Source organism: Falco rusticolus, chromosome 2, assembly GCF_015220075.1.
Source record: "Falco rusticolus isolate bFalRus1 chromosome 2, bFalRus1.pri, whole genome shotgun sequence".
Taxonomy (NCBI): domain Eukaryota; kingdom Metazoa; phylum Chordata; class Aves; order Falconiformes; family Falconidae; genus Falco; species Falco rusticolus.
Genome location: NC_051188.1, coordinates 90,049,886 through 90,073,671, shown reverse-complemented (window position 1 = coordinate 90,073,671; position 23,786 = coordinate 90,049,886). Strand labels below are relative to the sequence as shown.

At 41.1% G+C, this 23,786-nt stretch overlaps 1 protein-coding gene across 5 annotated transcripts in view; it reads right to left on the bottom strand.

The window, feature by feature from the left end:
- Nucleotides 1-632: 632 nt before the first annotated feature.
- Nucleotides 633-23,786, bottom strand: part of SMPX (small muscle protein X-linked) — a 44,393-nt gene continuing 21,239 nt past the window's right edge. For 3 of the 5 annotated variants that reach the window (XM_037378538.1, XM_037378540.1, XM_037378539.1), the window contains exon 5: nucleotides 634-1,955. The gene's annotated coding sequence lies outside the window, so the exon portion shown is untranslated. Of the gene's footprint in view, nucleotides 1,956-23,786 lie in introns of all 5 variants that reach the window. The other 2 variants (XM_037378542.1, XM_037378537.1) reach the window with 2 other exon arrangements.

Sequence of the window (23,786 nt, the reverse complement as noted above, 5' to 3'; positions counted from 1 at the left end):
TTTGAAATTTCATTTAAGATGAAAATGAATCTGAGAAAAAAATATTATTTGCCTCTGCCAAGCCCTCCCCACCATTAAGAAGTTTAAGTGGCTACTGGGGCCACCCCTCCGTTCGGGAGCAAGGAGTTGAAACCTGGCAAAAGCAGCACACTTCTTTGTCAGGGGTGGGTTTTTTTTTTCCCCTTACACATTCAGATGTGATGTCTGTGATGTGGTCCCAGATCTCCCCATCCCTTGGATTTTCCACTATGAAGTTTCCTAACTATCAAAGGAGGGGAAAAACGTGACTTTACCTTTCCACAGTTTTCTGAAATTAGTATTTTTAAAGTGAGTAAATAATAATAAAAGCTGAGGCCCTGACTCATCTCACCTTGCGCATGCTTCTGGCTCAAGGGACTGTGTGTTTTCTCCTCTTTTTATCACTTCCATACTGGCAGGAACAATGCAGAGCCCAGTATCAGTGAGTGATAATGCAGCGTTAGGGAAAATTGTTCTTTTTCTATTGAATAGACATGTTAATCTTATCGGTATGTAAATGAAAGGTGCTTCTGATGCATTCTGTCTCCTGGCATTTCCATTTCAACCTGTCTTTCGGTGATGTTCACCTCCAAGGAATATATTGAGGGAAATCAGCCATGAGCTATAAGGATGAAGCAGGATGGTAAGCAACGTTGGTATTGTATATGGAAAGTAGAACATATCCTTTTAATTGAGTTGCAATGAGTACAGCTCCTTTCTAATTTCCTGTACAAAGCACATGTAATAACTTAAAATAAAAAAATATTGCCAGTTAGCTTTTGTGTTATCTGATGGAGCAAATGAGAATTTAATGGATGTCATTGTTAGTAATATTCAACTTGAAATCTGTTTTCTAACCAGAATAATTATCTTTATTTTAATTGAATAAACAAGAGCCAGGCAGAGAGTTTCAGAGCATGTAGAATAGTTTCAATCAACAGTAGAAGAATATTATTACAAAACAGGTCCTCTAATCCATTAACAGTAAATAACACGAGCGACCAAGGAGACACAGTGCATTACATTTCTCTTAACAATAAGATCTCATTTCCAAAAATAGAATATGCATCAAACAGTCTTCATTTATGTACAGTCCATATAAAACAAGTGTCGGGGATTAATCACTGTACGAAAGGGTTGCTGTGATCATACATGATTTTTGCTCGGCACCAGTATTTCAAAGTCCCCTTTTCATTTGGGCTTTTGAAGATAGTAATCCTTCAACCTATACTCAGGGGCATGTTCCATCGAGGCTGGATGACCTGTTTATTTTAATAAAGGTTGCAGATTTTCTGTGAGCTAGATCACATCTTGTATTTTCATTGTGCAAAGTGAAGGTGATGCATAAATATCAGAACACCAGTGCATTTTAGATTCTCAAGAAAAAGAAATACTTTGGCTCTACAACATAAGAGAAATTTAGTTAAACTCACCAGAAAGAACATCCCTTTTAATATTTTAGTTTCCTTTATTACACTTGATACATTATTCCTGTTCTGTAACTAGGAGTACACTACAGGAAATTAGATGTTACATTCTTAATTTATTCTGCATTTTGTCAAATCATTTTAAAACTGTTTTGTCCATATTGATTTTTTTTCAAAAGGAAAGAAACCAAATTAATTGCAAATATTGATTATTTTTTTAAAAAAGTATTCTACTTTCACTCAAAATTCAAATTACACTATTCCCTGTTCTGAGGTCAAAATAATTCCTGAATATATACACACACATTACTAGTTGTGTTTGTTTTTTATTTCAGTGGTACTTTCTTATGTTAAACAAAATGGACAACAGAAAAGTGTTGATATAAATGTACAAAGAAGATGCTTCCTATGGGCTACCACGGAGTTAGGAAGTTCAGTCTTCATACAGATATATAAAGCATTTCAAATTATCTCCATTCATTGGAATCCATTCATTTTCTCTTGTCAGACCTGTATGACAGATACAAGACCAGAAATTAAATCATTTATCAGTGCACTCACAGGTATTTTCAGAGCACACAGAAAAATACCTGCAAGTTGTGAGGGGGAGTATATTCCCCACACCTGCAATTTTGCTTTTCACTTGTTTACACCCAACCTTGGGGAATACTGAGTGGGCGTGAAACAAATCTTTTTGATCCACTAGCTTTTTCCGCCTACACTCCAAATCTCTGTCTGATGAAATTTCATGACTCTGCTAAGAGCTCAGGGCTTTAATGCCTTCAGTTCTGTCCTCAGTACGGGTAGCCATGACTCCTACCCCATCCCATTGCCCAGCTGCCTCCGGCTGCCTGGCAGGACACAGAGGGCTCCTGGCCTGCCCCTGCCCTCGAGAGAGCAGGGTCCAACCCCACACGTACCCTGGGATTCATCCCCAGAGAAGCCCAGCACTGCTTCAGCAGGCACAGGTGGCAAATCCTGCCGTACGGCACAGCAGCGTGGCCGTGCTGCAGGTACTAGGGATGCATCAAATGTATAAAAGTTAAAACAGTATTTAATGCTACCAGTAAAGACTATTTACTGGTGTGTGTATATATATATATATGTGTTTGTGTGTGTGTGTATATATTATTTTTAAATTATTTCTTTTTCAGCTGCTTTGATCACCCTCTTGTCTTGCTTTCTCTGTACTGCCCACTGGAGTCCTTACTGGCAGCGAGTCTCCCTTGCCTCCTGTCCAGTCTGAACAGTCCCAGGGATTTTCAGCCTCTCCTGTTTTGGTGGTGTGTCTGTTCCTGTAACTATTTTTGGCACAACTCCACTCCCCTCCTGTTTCTGCTTTAATTTTCATGACTGACCAGCACCGAAGGCAGCATTCTAGACATGGTAGCATCGTATTTTCTGTGCTGTTTGTATAAATCCAGCTGGAGTTAATTTATTTACTTATGTCAGGTGAGGTGGGGAGGCATTTAACTGCTGTCTGGGGAACAATGAGTAATTTCCGTTGACTTGTCTACAGCGACTTTTCCCTGCATAGTCACAGCTCATTCGGAGCCCATCATAGGGTCTGTTCCTGTTGTCTTTGAAGTTAAGAGACATCAGTGGTTGCTGTTGATATTGGTGGTTCCAGACAGCTCAGTACTGAGGAAAACAGGTTTTGTGATTAACTTTCAAAAGTTCAAGACACTAACTTTCTCGGCATATATGTTTATTCAGCTGAGATATAAGCATTTGAGGGGGGGGGAATATCAAGTACCTCTGGTCTGGGTAAATTTTATTGAACTCACGAAGTTTTAACAAATGCTTGGAAAGCAGAGAAAAAGCCACAGGACAGAGAAAAAAATGGCAATCTTCTGTATTTCATGATGTGTTATATAAAGTGAGTTTTCGCTGTGCTCCTGAAGGTATGTAGGCTGTACACATTTAAAGAAATAATGGAGGGACATTCAAAAGCCTGGAATTGCCTAGCTTTGGGAAGAAACACTTCCCTGGAGAAAAGAGGTGCTATTAAAAGAAACCCTGCACGGCTTGCACTAACTGCTCAAAAGTGTTGGCAACTTTTGAATAAACAAGCCAAAAGTTAATAGACTTGAAAAAAAGTGAGGGTGTGCCATTGCCCACAAGAAAGAGGTCATAAAACCACATGCAGTGCCAATACCGCTCTGTGGCCGTTAGCAAGCAAACAACGTAATCGTCTTGTAGCCTGATTCGGTGAGGCAATGTGCTGTTCTATTTCTGCTGAAATTTCCTTCCAGTCAGGTAGTTTTAGGTACTTATCTTTCTGATCTTAAAACAAATGCCAACTTTAAGGCTGTATTTGATGGCTCCCCGGGATATGCACGCACGTGTAACCCTGTCCTATGTAATTACTGCCTGCCTACACACGCTCTCCATGTGTTTCAGTTGAGTGTTCTCCTTTCTCTTTCAAACTGTTCTTTGCCCGTTCCTGAATATCACAAGGTGACTGTTTTCCAGTGGTGGGTGGATAAAACATTGCTGGCAGTGATTAAACTCAAGCACTCAAGCCCGGGATCGGGAGAGAGAGTGTGCAGAGTGCAGCGGGCGCAGCTGAGCGTGATGTGGTCCTCGGCGGCACAAGGGTTTTCTGATCCTTCTGCTGACAGAGGCCAGCGTCAGCTTCTGCCTCCAGACACATTGTGGGTGGGTTTGTGGTGTGAAGGACAGCTACAATGTAGCATTCTGGTTTTTAGGATTGCATGATATTTTTTATCATGTAAGATAATCACGCAGATTCAGTGTCTTAGATGGTAAGGCTGTGTTTCCTGCAGGTGTCATCCTGGAAGAGACATCTGCCCTGCGTGGGAGATCCATGCTTATCTTCTCCAAGCAGTTTAGCCTTTTAGCCTTTCCTTATTTCCTGAGCTCCTCATAACACCTGTCCTGTGCTGTGCACACCGAGCACCCAGGGATCTTGGTGATAAGGGTACAAAGAAGATGGAGCCAGGCTTCCCTCAGTGGTGCCCAGTGACAGGACAGGAAACAACAGGCACAAATTGAAACACAGAGAATTTTACCTCAACAGGAAACAAAATGTCTTTGGCTGTCAGGGTGGTCAAACACTGGCACAGGCTGCCCAGAGAGGTCGTGGAGTTTCCATCCTTGGAGATATTGAAAACCCGACTGGGTATGGCCCTGAGCAATGACCCTGTCCTGAGCAGGGGTTTGGACTCCACGACCTACAGAGGTGCTCTCAAGCCTCAGCCAGTTTGTGAGTCTGGGAAGAGGCTTTGTAGGTCCCAAGGGAAGCTGTCCTCCACTCACAAAGGCCAAGGTGGATTTGTGGGCCAGGTGCAGGGTCCCTGCTTGCCCCTGCTCTGCTGTGGAGCTGTCAGTGAGCTTACAAACTAAAACAACAAGCTGTTATATACTGTATTACTGTGCTGCTCATCATCCGAGTAATCTGGCTGCTGGGATCACTTTTAGCCATATGCTCTTTCTTCAAATACTCCTTTATCCTGCCTTCATTTCCTCATCGATTCCAGACCTTTGACAGCCATCTCCTGCTAAAATCAGTTTTAATATCACTTAATAAATACTTCTGTGGCCTCAGGGCAGAAAGGTCCTAACTGGCACCATATCCCATCCAGCTGAGCAAGCAGCTGTCTTCTTCCTCCTCCTGTGGCAGGGTACTCTCACTAGGCAGTGGACCCAACAAAAGATTTGCTGTCTCCAGTTCTCCCAGTCACAACTGAGACATAGCAGCTCTAGTCAAAGGAAACCCAGTCTTCTAAAAGGCCATGCACCTACAAGACTAGTTTATTAGCAGGAGGAGCAAAAGAAAAAAAAAAAATACTGTAGTGCCCAAGAGCCCTGCCATTTGCCATCCAAATGCAACCAAGTTGCCATGATGATAAACCTTGCCTCAGTGCTCAGGTGCTGAGGGAAATCAAGCCTGCTGTTCTCAAATTTTGTCTAAAGCACACTGCTTGCAAGCAGTGCTATTTTAACACCTACTAATAATATTACCTTTCTCTCAGATGTACTTTCTGCTCTCTGGTTGCTTATAATTGCTACCTGAACTGCCTTTGCAGTCAGCAGACCCTCTGTTATCTCCCCGTGATGTTTCAATGCACTCAGACCTCCCTCCGTCCAGCTCCAATTCTCTCTCTCCCAGGTCCCAAAGGCAAGTTATTTTTAGAACTCAAACTCCTCCAGAGATCAATGGGAGTCTGAAAACTCAAAAATAGGTTGCTTACGGTACATTAATAATCCTCACAGTTAGGTTCCCCAGTTAGTCTTTCAGCTGCTGCAGCTTATCTACCAGAACCTCCCTTGCCACTCCAATCAACCTTATTATACTGAACAACACTGCCATTTTAAAGAAAACAGAAAAGAATGTACTTGAGAGCAAATGCTTAAATGTTGTCCTGATTAAGGATAGACATAAGCACATGCTTAGGATCTTCTTTGAATCATGGAATTAGAGGGCTTTTCAGCCCTCAAGACTTTCTCCGTTCCCTCTCTGAGAATCTGCAGGGCTGTGGTTTGCAGTCAGTGTAATGCCAGTGTTAGCTTCTGGGACAAAAAAGTCTGGGTCCCTGCGCTTTCTAACCACAGGGGAAAGCAATGGCTATGTTTATGTAAAAAAATGTTTTAATTTATGTGCTATTCAACATAGATGCAACTTCAAAAATAAAATTAAATAAATCCCAAAATCACACTTTTTCCTTCTTCAAAATTACAGTTTTTAACATTGCATCTCCCTGTTATTCCCTGAAAATATGCCCAAACTAGTTAGCAGCAAGCAGATGAACGATTTGCTCTAAAAAAAGCTCCAGTAATTCCAACTGTCTGTATTTTCTGTTCTTATACAACATGTTAGCTGAAAGAAGTTGAAACATGAAATGAATCCTGATTTTGGCTGTATCTCCATATGTGCAATAAAATGACCACATTCAGTCCTATTGTTATATAGTTAAAGACCATGTGTGAATCACCTGGGGGCTAAATACAATTTGTCTTCATTTGAACAGTTTCCAGCCTTATATACTTAACCCTAAGGTTCTGTTAAGGCAGCCTGTTTTATAAGAGCAAGGAAGGAGAAACAGTCTTATCCTATTATTTTTACAAAATTTTATTCTTTTTCTATTATTATTTTACGATATCTTTATATCATAAATAATTCTATTTTCCCAGGGGAAAATAATTTTATTGTTGTTTTACAAAGGAGAAAACAGTCATATCCTATTAGCACTTCATAGAAAATCAGTGATTATAGCAAGTGCACCAAGGTTCAATAAATGCCTCCCACTCAACAAGCTTCCAAAGCGGACGACCACATGATGTTTACTCCTCACCAGAACCCATTTATAGATCTCTTACTCACCACTATCACATTTATACATGCAATATTTAAGAAAAGGCAGCAAGAAGCCCTCTGTTCGGGAGTGGATGGGAGGTTATAGTTGGAGAACTGTGTGTTTTCTTTACAATACTATTTAACCAAGCTGTGAAGCATGACTTAAATCATGCAAACTCTAAAGATTATAATCAACTGAAAGCATTCATTGCATACTGTGGGCATTGCACATGGACAACATGTACAGCTACTTGGGGGAAATTTTACACTGATTGGAAAAAAGTGGTAACAGGGTCAAAAAATACCTCTTCAAAAATGCAAGTGGGAAATGAAGGTAATGACTTTGTATGGAGTTAGGAGACCTAGGAAAGAGTTTTGTTCCCACAGCTCTTACATGACATCTGGCCATTCCTAGCAAATAGCACCCTGGGAATGAAAAGGGTATCAGTTTCAGTAAGGTAAGAAGGGGACAGAGGTATGAACTTCTGCTAGTCTGGAGCAGAATTATCTTAGAATTACAAGCACACTGATCTTAGACTGATCTTAGAAGGAAAACCTCGGGAAAAGGTAAATCCAGGGGCATGTCTTCTTTGATTACTCTAGTGAATTTGGAATGTGAAATAAAGCTGGACTATCTCCCTTGACTCTTTAATTCTCCCGCACATCTGCTAAAAGCTTTGTCCTTTCTGAGACAGTAACCTGGAGTGCCAAGGGATCTGTTTTAATTTGTCTGCCCTCACTTCACTTCGGTGGGCACCGCTCGCTAAGATCATCCTCTCCTGTGTAATTACTTTAATATTTATATCCTATCGGAATCACTGTCCACACAGATGGCAGAAGAAGCAGCAGGAAGTCAAATGTGCTCCAGGTTAACACATAAATATTGTGATGGGATGTCGGAGAGAGGGTTTAGGTTGCGAAGAGGAGTTCATCCTTTGACTCCCTCCCAGTGATAACTGGTTGACTAAATGAAAAAGCCTACTTTAAATTAAACAATGCTTTCTTGCATGCTTTTTGCAAATTATTTCAACACATATTTTATGTTTCTGTCAGGATAATAATAGCAACTCTTGTATATCTGAGCATCTTTCTTATATCTTTTAATATAGATTTGCTCTCATGGATATTTTCAGATCCAGGGGAGCCTGTTCTAGGTGGCCCTACCTGAGCAGAAAGGCTGGACCAGATGACCTCCAGAGCTCCCTTGCAACATCAGCCGTTCTGTGATTCAGTGAAATACTGGAAGGATTAAGTAATTTCTCTTTTTTTCTCTCTCTCTTTTTTTTGCATTTTACTTACAGTTAATTGAAATATGTGGGGAAGCAGGTAAAAATGGACATTTAGGTTGTGCATACACATACACACAGTTTCAAAACAAAAAAGGTCAGAACATTTATCCTTTAGATTTGTCTCACAAAAAATGTGGGCATAAAAGATGTCTTTTCCACTGAAATAAAAAGTATTTTTTTAATAATGAACTTTGATTATCTTCACCATGAAGAAATTATTGAAAGCCATATGCTCACTTTATCATGCATATGTTGTTCCTCAAATTAATTTACGTCTGTCTTCAGGCAGTATGATGTGGGGTACTAAGGGCAGGTTTGACCCTTTCCATTGTCCGTGGTTCAGTAGTGGACACACAAGGGAGCTGCAATCAAGCTGTGTAACAGCATGTCTAGTCAGCCGCAACAGACCTTTTTATTTAAGACAAAAAAAACGGTCAAGTGAAAACATTCCCCATGTTACACCGTTGTCAAAATTTCTTGTTACCTACACTGATACAAAGCTTTATCAGCAAAGGAACTTGCAAAGGAGAGACAACTTAGCCCAGTGGCGCTGAAGTGGCAGCTATTGAATGGAGGTCTTTCAGATCAAGATGTTATGGCAGTAGATTTATCTCCTGCCAAATAAGGAACAAATCCGTGGCATTTTTGAAAGGTATAAATTGGATACTTAGCCAGCATAACACAATTAAGAACTGCATTGCGCTAACCTAACAGCTACCCTAACAGTTTAAGTGATAAAACAACAGATTAGATATCATCACGTGCCTGAAGCTCTTTGGAGAATTTTTGGCTCAGTGCAGTACTATTAAACTGTGCATGGTTGTTAGATTGTTCCTTTAGTTATTTGGAGATGGCAACTACTTGGGCACAGCAGCTGATTTATGCAAATGGCTCCCAGAGAGCCAATAAGTATGAACAAGAGAACACATCAACAAATTACACGTATGAGTACTATTCATGGTGAGGTTTGGGCACCAGCTCCCGCTTGGAGACAGCTGAAGCAGCAGCTTGGCTTCTTTACATTCTATACATCAGCTATTTATTAACTTTCTAAAGCAAATGACCAAGTATTGTGTAAGCACATAAATCTATCAGTACCCTGAAAGACCAATATTTCCCATTAGCTATCATCAGATTAACCATGTAACAACAGTAAAAAATCAGCTGGCCTCTAGGACAATTGTTATCCAAAAGGAGAAATTCCATTATACGTTTCTCAGGCAAGAGACTTGTTCTTCACTTATCCAGCTGCAGGCATCTTCTCACCTTGAGAAGACAACCATGCAGCTGTCTCACTCCAGGTATAAAAACATCTTGAAATTTTTCTCAGGTTAGATTTTTTTTTCTTCCCTCAAACCTCTGTCCCTGCCACGGACCAGAGAGCCAAGCAGAGGTGGCAGCTCGCAGAGGGCCCAAGCCATGTTCTGCAGGGCAAGGTCCAACATTGGGAGCATGCGGGAGTGCCTAGTTCTGTCTAGGGAACTTCAGGGTTCTGACTTCTAAGGAGAGGCTCTGAAACCCCTAAAGACCCTGGGTTCTGGTATCTCCAAACTTCCAGCTGTGGATTTGCAGTAAGGGGTCAGGCAGCCCTGCAAACCTCAGGTGGAGCTGGAGCCCTTAAAGGTCCCAGGCTCCATGTCCAGAGTCAGGAACTTCGGGGCAGCCACCACACACCTGGCAAGTCTCGAGTTTGCCATCACCTCCCAGGACACTCCCAGGAAAGCACCTAAGAGCAAAGGCTGCTGAAATACTTGGGAAAAATCATACTGAAATATTTGTATTTTTTCTAAATTATTTTGTCCTTAGAATTTCTTTATCTTGAGAAGAAAAACTCCTCATTTTCTTTCTGAATCAAAATCAATCTTTTCCCAAAAGTTCTTAAAGAACATGAATTTTAAATTTTTATTCTCTGAAAAGACCTAATGTCCATAAAGCCATGATACTTGACATGAGTTATACTGCCTGCGTTTTTTCTTGGTAAGTGGAACCCAAATGCAGATGACCCAAATGCTATCATATGTGGGTCCTAACATTCCCAAATATTGCAACTAGCAGCAACTTCAAAAGTGAAAAATACCCTCAGCTTTCAGCATTTCCAGTGAAAAAGAAGGAACTTCTTCCCAGAATAAATGTCTCTACTTCCTGACTAGTACTAAGTCAAAAAGTTTAGGATTTATAACGTGTTATGACCATTACACACTCCAGAGCATGGAAATGTGTTCTGAACTTTTTTATCTCCTCAATGTTATCAGTCCTTGTTTTTCTTTTGCTTGGGCATCTCTTGGCTGAGATCAGAATGCTGCCTAATGCAATATGCAATCGGCTACTAGTTATCATTTAGATGAAGTGCCTTAATGAGCAAATAATTTTAGCTCATAGTTTCACTACAGAACCATACAGAAACCATAGTTTCACTACAGATGCTGGTATAAATGTATTGTTTATAAGGTATAATAATAAACATTTTCTTAAAGTTGGGAAAGCATATCTTGAAGTTGATCGTATCTGAGTGGTTCATAAAGAGACTGAATTTTTAAGGACTGATTATGCATAACACTTCAAAATGGTATTACAAAAACCCTATACAAACTCTGGTATATTTTCTGTTATCGGTACTGCTACTGCTGCTGTGACTTTTTCTGGAGCTACCCTTAACATTTGCTCTGCGCAATGGCTGTAACATATGTTTACCTCACATTAAATTCAAGTTTTAATTTTAATTTTCTGCTTTTCACTAACGTTTCCCCTCCAACTTCTCACAGCATAAACTGTCATCCCTATAACAAGGTCTCCCAGACCCATCTTCAATTACTTTGGGAGTGTATGAAGTCATTTGTGATTCATAATGGGAAGCAAGGACTGAGCAGTATGTACCAAATGCTGTGATTATTGATGGGGAGCTGCAGGGGCTCTTTCTACCTCTGTTAATGAGAACTATGCTGCGGTACTTACTACCTTTTAAATTACTGCTTTCTGAAGGGAAAAAAAAAAGTTCTTCCTGTGTGAACTGTCCTTCTAAGTTCATGCACGTGTGCCTATAATTATTATTCTTTGCACTTATTAATCAATATAGGGGAAAAATGTTCTCTGAGTTCATGTTAAACTATTCTCATTCACCTACACCACCTCTGCTTTAAAAAAGTATTTGATTCCCAGTGTAGGCATCACTCAAAGGCTTGGTCCTTTTTTCAAGGTATCCTCCTGATCATATTAGCAAGTATACCCAAATAGGCTGTTAATGAAGCCAGATAACTTAAAGAGCTGAAGTAGTAAAAAATTATGGCACCAAGATTAGAAAGGGATTTCTGGCACAGTTTAGTTTTATTTCATTTTCATACCGCATAATAGCAACTCTTCAAGACAAAGGCTAACAGAGATGGTGAATCTTCAGGAATTATTTTCATATCCATCAGTAAGGAAGCCAAGGCTGAAGAGCTGATCCTGCAAAGTGCTTATTACCTCTTTCAAGGTGCTACAAATCCTATTGATTTCTCCAATGATAAGCAAAACCACTTAGCAGCTTGCAGGCACAGGGTGGAAAATAGCCAAACATATGTACAGAAGGGGCCAGGCTAAGTACTATTAGAAATAAAATAATGATTGATTCTATACAGCACAGAAAAAAAGCAGCAATAAAAATCAAGTACTAAAAGAAAAAGTCCAAAAAAGCTGTGACATTTAAAACAATGGAACATCTCTGTTGTACTGGGAGTGATGAAGGCTCTGTAAGGAAGCACTTATTGATGCAATATGAAATGCACCTGCTGCGAGTTAATTGCATGACTGGGGTTTCTCAATCAAGATGTGTCTCTGAAAGCAAAGTTTCCAGCTAGCAGAAAACATATATGGTGGTGACTGCTCTTGCCACTGAGACTCCCTACAGACAGAGCTTGGTAACCCACCACAGGGATAACTGGGGGGGGGAATGCCTCACAGGTGTCTGCCTCTAAAGTACAAGACACAAGAATTCAATGACCACTGTTGGACTGTGTAACCTGAATTAAACACAGGCAAATTAATATAAAGATAAGAACCAGAATTCCTGGATAGTTTCAAAAGTAATTTATGAGTGTGGGGGCCACAACCTTCAGGTTGGCTCATGAGCTAGCCCACCACAAGCCCTTCATCTCTGAAAAGTCAAACCCTTTCATGTCCCATGTAGGGCAGCACAAGCAGGGTCACCAAAGGTGTTTTGCACATCTCAAAACCTTGCTGCCTGCTCTCATGGCAATCCCATTCTCTCCAGTGGAAGCTTCACCCCACCAGCCTTGGACATGCCTCGGCCAAGCGCTCAGCTCAGTGACCTACAGACAGATGCATGAGCCAACTACCACCAGGAGCTGGGCCCAGTAGCGAAAGAGGACATTTGGTGGCATCTTGTAACCTTGTAAATCCTCAGTCAGCAGCTTGGACTATAAAATTCTGTAACAATCCTAACGTCTGTGTCTATACCGGACCCATAGCATCAAGGGTCTAGAGTCACTGAAAAACAGGTGTTGGAAGTACTGCAAAATGTTATTTGCTGTCTGGGGTGGATGGGAACCTGGAAATATAACAAAACAAAGCTTCTTGTGAAATATGCTTGATTTAGTCTAAGACTTTTGGTTCTTAGAAATCGAAAATCCCCAGATGTTCTGTGCTTTTCTGTAGAAATTCAGGCCACCCAGCTTTGTTTTTCTAGAAAAATAACTGGGTTTAGGAGGCTGAAATTTGGAGAAGGGTGACATTATTTTTACTGACATTTTTATGGTAGGGCAAAGACTCTTCCATTTGAATCCTTTCAGCAGTCTTATTGCAGTCCCTTAAACAGTACAATAAAAGCCTTTGTAGGAGTGGGCTATCACCCTCAAGATCATGCTGCTTCATGCCATGTGAACTCTAGAACGTGCTGTGCTACATAATTAAATGATGAACAATAATTTTTCAAGTAAGTTGTTTTACTACACGAAAGATTCTGGAGGAAGGCACTTGCCCTGGACTTTTACATTGGCACTTCATTTGGTGCTAGCTCTCCAATCAATTATTAAAGCTTTATTCTAAATTATGTACAAAACTTTCTCATAAATCTGAATGCAACACATCACACAGCAAAATGCTGCTGCTGGAAAGGTTCTTTGATTTCACACCTGAATGTTCACATCTTTTGTTATTGTCATGTTGGCTGCCACTTAATACCCCTGATAGGCTGGTATTTTCTCCAGAGACACACGTCCAGCAGTATCAACACTGCTTGGTATCTGCATGGTTTTCACGTATGGAGAAGGATTTTTAAAATTATTTTTATTTTTCGAATAAAAAATTGTAAGCAAGAGATTCTGAATTTTTATTTTGTGGGAGATGGTAGAGTTGCAGGAGCAAAGGCTGTGGAAAGTGAAATATCTGGCATACTGCTGAGTCCTATGGAGCCCACAAGTACTTGCCCTCACTAATGGCATTTCTGAAGTGCCATTGGTCTTTGTTGCCTATTGAAATCGGTGGAGTCAACGGCTTTTTCCCTTCAAAAAACAGCTGAGGAACTGAATGATAAAAAGCATATAGTAAAACAATATTAAGTTGAAAAATGGCTTTCATAAGCATCAGTTAATCAGTTAAGACTGAACACATAGCCTAATAGTGGTTATTCATATTCAAAAGTTAAGGTAAAGGTGCCAAATTTTCTTTCCCCTATACTTAAAGTGAGGTAGGTTTCTTCAGAGAGGTAGTGGTGTGTACAAACGATGCATCGGCATTACCATGTTAGTTTTGTAACCACACATAAATTTGCAGATACGAGATGATCAGGGGAAAATTGTTATAAAATGTAGTTTTCAGGTAACACAATACAAGGTAGGCTGTACAGTATGTTAATTCATCTGCACCAACAAACACATAAACACTCTTATCTTCTATACTGCCAGATATTTCAGTTCCTACCAGACTTTAACATTGTCTGAACATTTTTATTTCATTATTCTTCAGAAGTCACATATCCTTCAGGTTGCTAGCTCTTCCATTCATTTTTCATTGCAAATACACTCCATCTCTCATTCAACTTTAATGTTTGGGGGAAAAGATCTAAGTATTAGGTGTTAACTGGTTAGACTATCTAAAGCCATGTGTTCAAACCCTGGCAAGGCAGACTTTGTCTTTCATTTGTCCCTGAAGAAAAGATGCATTTCATACTTGTTTTAGAATGGACTATGTCAAAAAAGTGTTTTATAAAACAAAGTCTGATCGTGTGTGTCCTGAAGGTAATTGAATTTTGGTGCCATTTGTACATACATAATTTGGGATTAAAGCTATGTGTATATTTATATCGTGACTCTTAAGGAATTTCAAATTGCAGGGCAATGAAACTAGAAGCCAGCAGCATCTTGGTGTACTGCAAACACAACCTTTCTTCCTTCAGTGAAGCAAAAGGGGAAAATGACAGGAGAATTATTAGGTTGGATAATTACAGGAGAAAAAGCCAAGTTTGCTTGATTTGTTGTTTGAGAATTGGCATGGGCTGAGGCTGCTGAAGTTTATTTAAAATGCAATGAGCTTTTGTACCTTAGAGTATGCCAAGACTCAGAGTGGTCCAACATTTTCTGATGGAACATTTCTCCACTGGGAAATGTTTATACTTTGAAAGTGTAACTTTCTGTGGAAACATCTTGCTTTCAGCAATTCTCCTGATGCAACACAGAACTTTGAGCATGACTGATCTGGCCAGTTTCTTATCAGCCCCTGTGCTGGCTCCCTGGCAGCCCGCCAAGAGGCTTTTACAGCTCTTTGATGGGGGCTTCCAAGAGCCGTCCTACTCAACGCTCCTAATGTCCAGAAGCTGCTGGAGACAACTAGTTTCTCAAATCAGTGAAGAAATATTCTATTTTTAAAACTCTAAATTGCATGGTTTAAGCCCAGCTCTTCCTGCACCATTGTGGTCCAGCCGAGGGCAGGGCCCAGCCCTGCAGCATGGCATGAACTTGGCATGTCCAGACTGGTTCCTCCGCCTCTGCCTCATCCCAGCCTCCTGCTGCATTGACCTCCACCTTCATTCAGGCGTGTTATGCAAAACACTTTAATGACACCCTTCAAGACTCATTTTGACAACTCCAAGCCCTAAAAATTATACTGTATCAACCCCAGATTCAGAGACTGAACCATAAGAAGCTAAAAGAAAAGGAAAAAAAAAATCCAAATAGATTTTCTATTAATTTCATTTCCTTCTTGGCAATTTGACCATGAGACTTCACTTCTCTCTCTTTTTCTCTGCCAATGCAAGGGTCTTCGTAAATGTTGCACAATGAACAGGTCAGAAGCCAAGCCCCATGAAGATGCTAAGCAATATTCACACATGTAATAATAATAATTTTAAACAACTGCCCAGTCCAAAGTGATTTCTACTACACAATAAGACACAATTCATGACACAACAACTTTGAGACAAAGGGAGGGATAAGGAAATGACAACTCAGTTATATTTGATATAATAATTAGCAGACTTACAATAGGAACTGCTTGGCTGCTGACACACAGCCATGACTTATTTTTATGCAATAAGATTCTGAGCCATCTCAGGGCAGTATTCTGAAAGCATTTAGCTGGTTAAACATGCAAAACTCCTAGGAGTTAGGCATTTAACATTTTTTGGGGGAAGATGATGAGGTACCTATCTGCATCTTTACAGAGCCCTAAGCATTTTAGAAGTCTGCCCTCTAGTTTCCCTGAAGAGCTACTGTCACGATGCAGTATTTACATATATGTTTTGAATGTGATTTATCTCAGTATAACGATCATTTCCCTATCTTTTCTACCAAAAAAACCCCAAACCAAATCCCTCCCCCCACCAAACCCTAACAACAACCCACCGTGTAAAGAGACTAGATTCACTGTGATACTTTTGGACAATGTTTTGTACTAGAATCATGATATAAGTAGTTGGTAAAACCACAATTTCATTTGAAAACCAATGCTTTGAAAACAAAAGTACCCTTTATTAATGACAAACCCAGTGAACACAAGAAGAGAAATGACTGTCAGAAAAGAGTCTTTTGCACTTTAGCACTTCACTCGGCTGAAGGAGCCGTAGGACATGCTGCTCCTTTATGTTACTATTGAGAAGAGGGTGGGGGTATTAAAAAAAGCACATTTGTTTGGTAGCCAGGGAAACCCAGAAGGGCAGCATCATGGACTACCTGCTTCCACTATTACAGTGAAAGGGAAAAAAATACAGTGGTTTAACTGGCACAGAGCCTTTTTGTACAGATGCACGTAGACACAGAAACTTAGGGACATGATTTAGTGAATGGACTTGACAGTCCTGGGTTAATAGTTGGACTTGATGATCTTAAAGGTCTTTTCCAGCCTAAACGGTTCTATGATTCTGTGCCCTGATGTCTTTGCAGTAAACACAAGAAGCCCTTGGCACTTAAAACCCCAGAAACCCTTGCCTGACACAATGCCTTGTCCCTCCAGCACTTCGACCCAGTGACACGGGTGGGGGGACCAGCTTGCTGTGACCACACTTGTGCTCGCTGCTAAAGACCTAAACTGCAGTTAAAGTGACAAAGAATCATCCCACCTCGCTTCAGAAGCTGCCTAGGGCTAAACCCCAGTGCGGGCTCTGCCAGGATCTCAGGTTTGTTGAAAGCCTCAGCAAAGGGACGTAGCTCTGTTGGCATTTCAGCTCTTTCAGGATTTTTCAGGGATTTCACTGGCACTCAGGTGCTTTGAAGCTCTGCGAGGCAAATGGCACTGTTCCATGCTGCTCTTCAACTAGAAGAGAGGATGTGCCCAGAGATCCCAGCCAGCTGAGGGGGTCTTTAGTTGTCCTCGCTGAGGTGCAGACTCAGGGGAGGTTCTTCTCCTCAAGGCTGGCATGTAGCTGTGTGGCTTGGTGCTCTGGTGCAGGGCAAGGATGGGGTGTGTGGGGATGGTGGGTTGGGACAAGCAAAGTGCTGCTGCTCCTGGAGCAATACCCATCCCTAAGCCCTCTCAGACTGATTTATTAGCTTTTAATGCATTAGCAGCAAGTTCTGTGGTCTTGGAGACACTGAGAAGGGCCTCCTTTCCAAGCAAGAAAACAGAAAACTCAGTTGTCTCTATTTTGGCAGCGATACCCAACTTGTTCATCACGAATTCTGCCTCTTCTGCAACCTTACACAGGCTGTTCTGCAAATAGCCCACATTTGACTATCTGTGCTAGTTACAGTTTCTAAAAATGCTACTTTCTCGTGGTCATACGGCTTCCTCTCAACAGAATTCATAACGTATGAGTGAGTGTTGTTCCATATAAATATAGTGTACATCTTATAGGACAATATCATAGCATGACTGAACCATGATTAATCATGGTACTATTAATCCACCTGTTTTCTTTCAATATAACTCTGGCATGTGCAATAAAAAGAGAGAGCCTGAGACAACAGTCACATCCCTGCAAATATAGTTACAGAAGAGATGGAAGTTGGCTATGGTTTTATTTTCAAAATGCTCAAACCGAGACAGAGAGGTCTCTGTGCACTTTGCAAATACTTCTGAAATGCTCAGCACTTCACAGGAAGCAGACTACATTGAAAAAATACAACAAAGAAAAAGAAGGGTGGTAAGAAAGTGATCGCTAACTGTCAAAGCCCGGCATAGTTGTTCCCTAACCCACATTCTCTGCAGCCTCTTCTGAATATTTAATACCTGTCCTGGATTTCGTGGCGTCCTTGCCATTGAAAAGTGAGAGGTCTTAATCATCTCAGAAAATTTGACAGCCGTCTTGTACATAACCCAGAGGATCTCTTCAGAGATGGATAAGCATGAAGGCAAGACATCATACTCAGGCTGCTAATTTAACTTGACATATAACTGACTGTATTAGAAAACTGTGTATTCTGACATCTGATCCATGCAGGATACGCTTCATTCCTTGCATTATCTTGCTTCTTCAAATCTACTACAGGTAGCATGGTAATTGTCTCTTCTTTGGAGAGCTTACTGTTGAGTCACTTAATATTTCACACATACAGCTACAGTACACATGAAGTTCTTCAACATGAGTAATAGGTAAGTATATATATATGTTTTGTTTATATGGGTTTGGCGTTTATTAAAGCTTCATTTTATGTATGTAAGCCCATTTTTTCCCATGAAATAAATACATTTCTTCAACACATAAATGAAGTCATTACAGCATACTATCTGTACAAGACTTTACTGCTAATACTTGATTTTGCCATCTGTGACAGGCGAGCATTTACAAATGAGGTATTAGGACTGCGTGGAAGATATATGGGAGAACTAAACTTTCCCATGACACCCTGTCTCACAACATAAAATTGGGTTTTTTACTGAACAAACTGAAAAAGAAAAAAATACTGTCTTCCATTGAGAAATAGAAGGAAAAGGTGAATCACCACCCGCTGTTAAAAAACATACATCCAAGAACAATTATTTTTTGGTCTTGAATTTGTGTCATCATGATCTACATTTTCTGTAGAAAAGTTTTCTTTTGCTCAGCTCTGCAGAAAGGCTCTCTTCTGAATGTACATGGAGCAGTTGCTGTTGGAGGACTGGCACAGCTGCATCAGTAGATAGATGGACCTGTATCCTGGATCTGACTGCAGGAAGACAGAGGCCCATTCACTCTTAACCATGAACAATGTGCAATTTGCATATGCAAATTTGGAGTGGGATTTTCAGAAGCATTTAAATTATTTAGGAGCATAGTTCCCACAGAGTGACAATGGAATTGTGCTCCTTAGTACTGAGGGACAGAGTCCCAGAGATTTAGATGCCTGAGGTGCAAATGGGACATAGGCGCTTGACACCAAAACTGCAATCCTCAAAACCATGGGCCAACAGCACCGTAACCTCAAAAGTGCCCACGACCGCCTACAGATACCTGAGCTGTCATAAACCTACTCAGCTGACTACCAGGGAGACATGTAACCCTGAGCAGCACACAGAAACTTGGTGGGTTTCCACAGAGACCTTCCTCCTCGACACCTACCTAATTGCATCAGGCTTCGTACAAAAACACAGCAGCAGCTACCCTGGTTTCTTTTAAAGCACAGCTTGAGGAAACTTGCTATACAAATTAGCCTTTAGACAAAGTACACGGCACTCCACCGGCTAAGGCACACGGAAGCAGGTTTCCCTACTGCCAGCCGAGCTCCACATTGCTAAGCTGCTGTCAGGCTCACTTGTTTACAGATTAATTTTAATTCATTTTTGCATAGCAGCCTAGCTTTAGCTCAAAGTCTAGAAAGGGTGCCCCCTGCCAAGGTAGTCTGCAGTCTCCAGGGAGGCAAAAAAATGTGGATTTTAATCCTTTTGAGGAGAAGAAGGAATTGACCTGCTTTATTCATGCATCCTCGCTGGGTATGTGTGATAATCGCTGAGCCAAGGCAGAGGGGAGGGGCCACCAGCACATTCATTCTCTTGCATGTTTTCAAATTGTTCTTGCCTTTAAAAAAAGTACTCAAGTGTGAATGTGGAGGAGATGGTTCAGATTTTAAATCCAGTGTGCGGGGAAATGGCTCCTGGCTCTACTCAGGACATTGCTTAAGGCCCAGAGAAGACAATCTGATTGTTTTCATTTTTTTCCATTCACTGTTTCTAAACAGCTCTCCGGAGAAGCTTCACAATGCTGCTTGCAGAAGTGGCTCAAGGTTTCTTAACAGCATATGCAGAGCTACCCTCTTGAGACGGTAGAAGGGCAGGCCTCTGTGGGGCAGAGGGTTTCTGAAGGGACCTGTGTGATCAGAGACACTCGTGACTATGGGTGAGACAGGGGTCTCCACCTCCTTTTCTTCCCTCTGTAACCTTGTACAACTCCTTATAGCCAGTTTCCTCTTAAGAGCAACCAGAACTTGTCCCTGACCAATGTTACTGCACCCTGGCAGAGGAAGACTTTCATCCAGCCCTTGGGACACAGCAATCAAGGCAGAAGGTGGTGCCATAGGCTCTGGGCCATCTATTAACCACTCATGTCTGCCTGCCCCCAGGGTCTGAGGCACTTCAGCATCCCTCTTTAATGGTGAAGGCAGCCAGCCAGTAGGTGTTTAACAGAAGCTAGAGTCCAGGCAGCTGTATCCACTGGCAGACCACACAAGAGGATCTCCTCCATGGTAATGAGAGACGTAGGGATACACACAGCATGTAGTGCCTCTCTGGGGCAAATGAGTACATGGTGGTGCAATGTGTTGTGCTGCCATCTTCCGCAGCTACCAAAAACAGCTGCCTGCATCATTCCACCCAAAATTTATCCAATCCCCGTGCTGTTAATAAAATCCCAGACACCAGTGAGGGACATCAAGGAACGTTCCATTGGCTTAAGGCACTCTAATGCCATTGCACATGGTTTTCATACCACAGGCTTGCCTTGATGGAAATGGTTAGATGCCACAACTCTCACTGCAGGTGGGGTCCCAGGGACTTCACTTTGTTGAAGGATGGTCAATCTTTAGCTCAAAAGTGAGGCCTTTAGCCTCAAATCAGCACAAGCTTCTCTGGGAGCCACTCTCCAGTCACCTCTATGGTGTCTGTTAAAGTAGGGCACTAAAGAAGTTGGAGTTAATTGCTCTATTTCTCATCCTGCCTTAGGGAAACAGATTAATTTCAACCAATCTGCAAACAACTTCACACTTGGACATGTGACCAAGCTGCTCCATGACCCAGCAAGCTACCACTTCTCAGCTGAGCTGTGGTGTTTGGCCATGTTCAACCTCTTATCCTCTACACATACGAAGCACAGCATGAACATCTTGACTAAGGTTTCTACTGGTTTGTCAAAGACTATAGAGGACAGAGACAGTGGGTTGTTTGAAAGTGATAATGTGCAGCTGTGGCCTTGCTTTGATGATGCGCAGCTGTGATCCTGCAGCAAAGAGTTAAACAGCTTTGAGGGAGTATGAGAAGAAACCCAGATGAAACAGAAACGAAGGAGGAATGTGGTCTCACCTCTAGAAGATAAGGAAACAGCATGAACAGCAGATAGCCTACAGTGAACAGCAGCTGGGCGTGTGGATGGTGGAGTTTGACCAATAATAAAGCTTTTAGCAGTGTGTGTAGAGTATAAACTTATAAAAGCTGTAACTAACTAACAATAAAAGTCTTTGCTTCACCATCCTTGCAAAGTCCACGCCTCATACGCCACAAAAGACTTTGGAGCATGCACATGCTCAACAGTGGCTCAGATGTTGTTTACTAATGTGTTAAACTGCAGTAACTTAACAGATAACACTTAGCTGCTCCTTAAATAAGCAGAACTGGTTTGCCCCAATAGTAATTGTTCAAACATATAATAGCAGATCTATGGCATGGCAGATGCCATGCCAAACTTAAGAATAAAAATAAGAAAAGCATATAAAGACTGGAAAGGACTGCAATGGTACCTCGTTCCCTCATTTGGTACTTTTCATTCATGAAGGACTTAAACCAAAAGAAAAGAAAAAAGGTACATGTGAGATACACCCATCTGAATTCACTTTACTTTCAGTAAAATAGACTGAAAAACTGAAAATATGCCTCGTCTTCACAGAGAGAGCTCTTCTTGTCTTGAGAACAAAAAGGGAGAAAGATTACTCTTTTTTCCAAAATAAATGTTTTCATTCAAACCCTGAAAAGATAGATCAACTGTCTTCAGACAAAACCACAAAACCAAGGAAACTGAAAAATTCAAAAGTAAAAGCTCTGAGATCCTTAATTAAATGCTTAATTAAGGTGTCATATCCTTAATTAATTACAGGAGAGAACATACTCTATCCTGGTCTCTGACAGTCTTTGGGAAGGATACTGCACTCAAGAAGAAGCTTGATTTGCAAACACAGAAACAGCTGGAGGTTTGCTTTTCCCTGTGTTCTGTCTACTTCAGCTCAAATGTTTGATTTCAACTCTTTGGATTTGTATTTTCTTCCATTTCAGTACACACTTTGTGTTGGTTTTATCTTATTTATAAAGGCAGCACCTTTCAAAGCCTTGAAATAACACCGTGTATTTATTGTCATCATCTTTCCCTCAGAGCAGGAGCAGTTTGGCTTTGGGGGAAGTTTTTTGTTCTTTGAGGTTCCCTCAGTAAAAGCAATTTTGCCAGTCCTGCTCTCTCGTTGTGCACTCATATCGCTGCTACCACTGCTGTTAAAATACACTAGCACGGCAGCAGACATGGGCCAGTTAGCCTGCTTCTCCAGTGGTTCATTTGCTAGAAAGCAGGGCAAGTGTGGCCATTGCCCTCTTCTTCCCTAAGTGCATTCATGTCTGCAGCTATTGTTTGCTCCGAGATTACATTTTTGTGCTGTGAAAGGCTCTGTAAGGCCGTGGCAGGAGTAACAGCAATTTTAAGACGAGGTTCGCTCCAAGGCAACAAACAAGAACAAAGACCCAGGAGAGCTAAAAGCTGAAGGACTCAATTTATTTTTTTATCAGTTGAATAACTGAATTATTAAATTAAAAGCAGTATTACGGCAACTTAACCAAAGTGGGGGAGTGAGTTCCAAACACCAAGTCTGAGGGGTTTATTCTGCTTTTATTGAATCCATGTCTGTACATGGAGCTCAGCCATTTGGGGTCAGAAAGAAATACAGCCATACTAATGCAACCACTAAATGGAGGGAGAGAAAATCAGACTTTATACTTGTTCCCCAGTTCAAGTAAAGGTTAGTTCAGCTGAGTTCCCTTTCAACTAGCTACAACCTGCAGCATAGCAAATGTGAAAAATTAAGTATGACCAACACTGAGAGTAAAACCAGCACATATTCCTGTAGGAAATGCTAATTTCTGCTGTGGACTTCGTTCTCTTAGTGCATGGAAATACAGTGTACTTGAGACTGCTGCTGTAAGTCAAAGGGGGATTAGGAGGTTAAAAGGCAGCAGATAGGGGCAGCAAAAACCAATAATATCTGCAGCACAATATTTCCGCAGTAGTGTTGCTGACTGGGCAACGGATGCTGGGATCACTGTAATGGTGAGCTCTGCCTATATACGATGTTCTACCTATATACAGTGGGCTCTATTATATGATACTACTCATTCTCAGAAGGAGTTTGCAAACAAGTGTGAAATAGAGGTAGCCTTGGCACTAAAAAGAACTACATTTTTCAAAACAAGACACACAAGGAGCAAGCTGGTAGCTGAAACATGTGTAATCCTAAGTACAGAGAAGGGCTCATGACACTTGTAGATGTCCTGCTCCTAAACAGGGATCACAAGGCTCATGCAATATTGAGCCATCTCTGCAAGAGATGACAAACTACAGTGACGCAGTAATTTATGCAGTTCTTGAGCACCAGGCTGTGAAAACATAATTAGGTAGTCTTTTATCAAATGAAACGAATAAAAACTATAAAACAAAATGATGAGGCACTAAATTTAGAAGAAAATTCATTTGATTATCACATCAGAGCTGTGATATTTCAGATCATACTGTCAGCTTAATTGGCTACAATTTATGTAGATTTGATAAAACTATCTGAGCTGTTAATAATGTAGGAAGTTGCACTTCATGTATTCAAAAGCAGTTAGCCTTTTTACTCTGATCTAGGCACTTGAAAACCTTTGTGCTGAATACATTTTGAACTGTGTAAGGTTAGAGAGACTGGATTTGCTTACTATTTTGGGTTTCTGATGATGCCTGTCATTACAGTGTCCGAGTGCTCCAGGTATAGCTAATGCTGGCGGGACAGTTCCCAGGTACAGAGAAACACCATTGCTCTCATCTCACAGCTCTTTAACAGTGGTCAGTATGATCTACTTCCCACTCTCCAGTTTCTAATGCCCATG